This window comes from Rhamphochromis sp. 'chilingali' (assembly GCF_963969265.1).
Source record: "Rhamphochromis sp. 'chilingali' genome assembly, chromosome: 7".
In the NCBI taxonomy this organism is placed as follows: domain Eukaryota; kingdom Metazoa; phylum Chordata; class Actinopteri; order Cichliformes; family Cichlidae; genus Rhamphochromis; species Rhamphochromis sp. 'chilingali'.
Window position 1 is genome coordinate 35,639,818 of NC_137934.1, and position 5,036 is coordinate 35,644,853.

At 44.1% G+C, this 5,036-nt stretch overlaps 1 pseudogene across 1 annotated transcript in view; it reads right to left on the bottom strand.

The window, feature by feature from the left end:
• LOC308399942 (prestin-like) overlaps window positions 1-4,775 on the bottom strand; it is a 58,669-nt pseudogene extending 53,894 nt beyond the window's left edge. Inside the window, exons 1-4 of the transcript XR_013974813.1 lie at window positions 4,641-4,775; window positions 3,409-3,672; window positions 2,231-2,370; window positions 1,930-2,040 (exon numbers count right to left, since the gene is read on the bottom strand). The product of XR_013974813.1 is annotated as a prestin-like (transcript). The remainder of the gene's footprint in view (window positions 1-1,929; window positions 2,041-2,230; window positions 2,371-3,408; window positions 3,673-4,640) is intronic.
• Window positions 4,776-5,036: the final 261 nt, after the last annotated feature.

The window sequence follows — 5,036 nt, forward strand, 5'->3', positions numbered from 1 at the left end:
TCTCACTGAGGGGGTTCAGGCCTATGCAGAACAGCAGTGGGGACAGAGCATCTCCTTGGTAGATCCCGCACTTGATGGATCTACCAAGGACTCACAGCCTTGGCCAGCCGCTTGAGGAGGTACACCAGAGAGATAGAAGGCAGGAGAATAAACCAGCTGTTCTCCACAGAACCAGCAAAGGTGTACTCTCAGTGGCAAGGGAACAATAAGAGAACAGCACCACCAAGGCTGGAGACGGAGCAATACTGGAAGAGCATATGGGAGAAGGATGCAACCCATAACGGCAATGCTCAGTGGCTAGAGGATCTGAGGGCAGACCACAGCGACCTCCCTGAACAGGGTCCAGTAACCATCACAGTGGCAGATATCCAAGAAAGGGTCTCCAGTATGAAGAGTTGGACAGCACCAGGGCCCGACATGGTTCACGCCTACTGGCTGAAGAAGCTGACTGCACTCCACGAGCGTCTGGCAGCACAAATGAACCAGCTGCTAGTTAACGAAAGACACCCGGAATGGCTAACTGAAGGCCGGACGGTCCTGATCCCCAAGGACCCCAAGAAGGGACCGGTCCCCTCCAACTACCGACCAATAACCTGCCTCAGTACTACATGGAAGCTCCTGTCAGGCATCATATCGGCTAAGATGAACAGGCACATGGGTCAATACATGAGCGGGACACAGAAAGGAATGAGCGTTGTGTGGACTCAGATGCTAGATTTTCCTCCTTGTTTCTCCCTTTTGTATGTGCTCAAGGTTTTGTATATGTAATTGTATGTGTATGTGCATTTTATATGTAAACTTGTTTACTTTAAATAAAGTTGAAAAAAAAAAAAAAAAAAAAAAGAAAGGAATTGGCAAGAATACCAGAGGTGCAAAACACCAGCTACTGGTAGACAGAACAATCAGCCGAGACTGCAAGACCAGACTGACCAACCTGTGCACTGCCTGGATTGATTACAAGAAGGCCTATGACTCAATGCCCCACAGCTGGATACTGGAATGCCTAGAATTGTACAAGATCAATGGGACCCTAAGAGCCTTCATCAGGAACTCAATGGGGATGTGGCGTACAACACTAGAGGCCAACTCCAAGCCCATAGCACAAGTTACCATCAAGTGCGGGATATATATATATATATATATATATATATATATAAAATTGTAGGTTGTGTATCCTTCAGGTGTTAATGGGGTTATTGAAAATGTGTATATGTGCGTATGTGTGTATATACGTAGGTATGGATAGATAGAAACATATATGTGTATATATTTAAAAAAAAAAAAAAAAAAAATTACACATAACATATAATGTAATTACAAGGAGGTATTTCTGTAGTCTATTGATACTAGATAGTGGAAAAGGGGTGGGATTAAATAAGCTTATGCTTCTTCCTGCTCCTTTTTGAACATGGACGTTATTTGGAGTTGTGGTTGCTCGTTTTCCTTTTGTTTGCTTTGTTCATTTGTCTCTTTTAATTCTATTTTTTTTTTATACTTTTTCAACATGTTCAAAATAAAGATTCAATCAATCAATCAATCAATCATTTTCTTCTTATACATCTTATTTAAAAGCTTCTTTCTTGGCGAGAACCTTAACACCAACTTTACATTTAACACTAAACTGAAAGGAAACGTCAGACCGTGTCAGGGTGTGTCTGTTTGGATCGATTTCAAACAATAAATAAATATTTTGATAAATATTTAGGTCGGGGCATCGCCATGGCGGCGGTACCTTTAATTTCTCTCCTCTGTACATGTAGCTTCAACAGCAGAACATGAAATTTTCTGTTGTGTGTGTGTTGGGGGCAGGGAGTAAATAAGAGGGTGGAGCTTATGGAACAATGACGAGCATATTGTAACTGTTTTCTTGTACGTGGGCAGAGCCGGTCACACAGGGCCATGAGGTCAGAACAGAGACGGCTCTCTCACCTACTGATATGTGTCTGGACGTGCCAAAGAAGGTGTACAGCAGGACCGGGTAGAAGGAGGAGTACAGACCATAAACAGGAGGCACCGCAGCCAGCATAGCGTAGGCTAGTCCTGTGGAGCAGGGAAGATAACACGTTTCCAAATAAACAATCCTGGAGGTTCAGTGACTCCATCACAGTGTCAAAGTGTCAGCGATGGCAAAACAGAGTCAGCATGAAGCAGAAACTGCTCCTCTGGAGCCGCAGCCGGCCCTGCTCGCAGCCTCGGTGCTTCACACGGCGCTGCTGCACAGTTCACTGACCTTGTGGAAGCTGCACGACTCCCGTGCTGAGACCTGAGACCACGTCTGAAAAGAGGTACTTCTTGACTGGATACGACGGCAGCCATGAGAGAATAGGCATGAAGCTCGGAGCTGCTGCCTTGGCCTTCTCTGAAGAACACCTGTGGATATTCAACACCAATCAGATTTTTAAAAGCCTCCACAGACAAAGTTTTTCTGGAGTCGCTTTCATGTTGTTGACTGCAGGATTCAAGAAGCCCCCTCGTGTTAGCTGAACTTTGGAATGACTCGTGCTTACAATAGCCCTACTATACCTTTAATAGCAGCACCACGTGAGTTACACTGGTTAACAGATATTTGTTCTTTCTTACACCACAGAAATATCATTTCAGTGATAATGTTTGTTCTGCTGTTACAGATTTAAGCCCCAACATTCACCCTCACTCTGCACTATAGCCAAGAGTTATTTAAGAAACATCAATGTTTTACAACTTTATGACACTTTTGTTGTTCCCTCTGCAAAATGACAAGAAAGCATCTCTATAAATGACTCTAACGTGTCACTGTGTCGATTCCCACCCTGAGCTCTGCCACACCCTCTGCCTCGCTCCCTTTTGCCCTGCGTCCTGTGGATGGTTATGAGTGCAGACCCGTTCTTCACTAACTCCCGGGTTGCTGGCTGTACGGTTCCAAAGCACATCTCTGCTTTTGTATGAAGACCTCCTCCTCCTCCTCAGCTCCCCTCAGTAAGCCCTCCCACCTGTCTCAGTCCCAAATTGCCAGCGAGCTGGCATTAGCATGTCATTTCCCAGCCTTGTTCGGGCGGCTTATTTAACCCCCGACTTCTCCCCCTTTTTGCTTGCCCAGCTGCATCAGTTCCCAAATAAAAAGCAGGGACAGAGGATCCCGGGTTTGTGCAGTTTAGCTCTGAATAACTTTTTCATTTGTTTTTAAATGTTAGAATGCAACATGATCTATTTGAAGATCAGTGTTGGAGCTTTTTTGCATTTTAATGTGTTAAACGTCTTATTTTTCCACTCATCTAAAGGACATTCGAAGGTTGCACATCAACTCCCACAGATTTCCCACTGTCTTCTGGCTTCAGTTTATACAGCACACTGGGATCTTGTGTGTGGATCTATGTCGATGCTGATCTGTTCAACGACATGTTGACAGGAAATGTCCAGAGAAAGACTTACTGGAACTTTTCTGCCAGCTTCTGACAATTTGTGGTGGTGTCTTCTTTGCGTTTAAGAAGCTGTGCCTGGATCAGAGTTTCATTGTAGACAGGACGCTCGATCCTGTAAATCAGCTGGGAGTCTTCATCCTCTCGAGCTGCTGCAGCCACCACTTCTTCTTCTTGCTCCATGGTAGAGGCCGGAGGGCTGGCGTAGAATCTATGTCCCGTGTAGTTTATCTCTCCCGCTTTTTCTTCTCGGCTGGTATATCCTCATTCCTTAAACCTTTTCAGAGCAAGCGAGGACAAGACATGACAAGATAGTTATGATTTCTACAAGCATGGGTGACGATAATAAGAAAGCCCTTTGCTATGCTGACAAAGATTTCAGTTTGATTTGCAATGATGCAACTTTCGAGTAAATATTTGGTCTCTGACCAGCTTATGTAATGGCTTGCATTAAGTCTGATGTACTGGGGGAAAGGTTTGCTGAATAAATCACAAGGCATAGAGTTTCCTCAGGGTAGGTGTGCAGTGTTTTACAGCTACAGGCAAACCTCTCTCCCAGAAGTCTTGCAACCACACGTCTTCATGGACCACGATCCAGGAACAAAGCCATGCATGTGGGTAACGTTTATAAAAGAGGAAACACGTAGCTGGTCTGGTTAAGTACTTGGATTACACCTCGACATGGTGCCTTCAAAGTCAATCCAAAAAAACAAAAAAAATCAAATCTCTGGCTATGCAGATAAATAGTGAATGAAACTACTGTGATACTGTGAGAATAGCAGGCGACTGTTAGAAAGGTTAGAATACAGTTCTGTATTTGATATTTACATTAATTATTTATTAAATCTATATTTATTATTTTATATATAATAATATGCAAATGAGTAACACTTGCTTGTTTTTCCCCGTGTGTGGAACAGGTCCTGAACATTAACAGACTTATGTCAGAGGTTTTATATATCATGCAGAATAAAGTCTCCTGTTCAGTCATTCTCGCGCCGACAGTTGAACGCCTCGCGCTTCTTCCCATTTCTTCTCCTGTGCTAGCTCGCTCACATCACATTGTAAAAAGCAGCTTTGATAAATTCAAAGCGGAGACACGAAATTTTAATTAAAGGGCCAATATGTACTACAGGTACGACGGCGAGCGTAGCTACAGCAGCTCCCGTGGCTGTGACAGAAGCTTTCACCTCCTCACAGGGAAACAAGCTAACTCAAAGATACTAGCAAAGACACTTCGCTCACCTCCATCCTCCTTGTTTCCCTCCAGCCGCTAAGATGCTGTCGGCTCAAGGAGAACACAAGTACATACACTGACCTCTTCGGTTGAAGTTTAACAAGGGCAACGTCCTTTCGAGCACCAAACGCTGACGATAAACCACAGATAGGATGTGCGGACAGGATGAGTCCCTCTGCTTAAAACTTTCTTGCAACTTCCGGTCCGCAAGAACGGGAGTAGCTCTGCACGCATGCGTTGTTGTCTTTATCATCCCACTTTGTAGTCCTAAAACAAAGGGCAGGCCTACTTTATGTTCTTGCTATGCTTTATTATCAGTGCTAGAAGACAGAAAGGAAAGGGGACCTTTACATTTTAGCAGTTTTTGTCTAAAAGGTTTTCCAAATCTGGCATTTCCTGTTCTC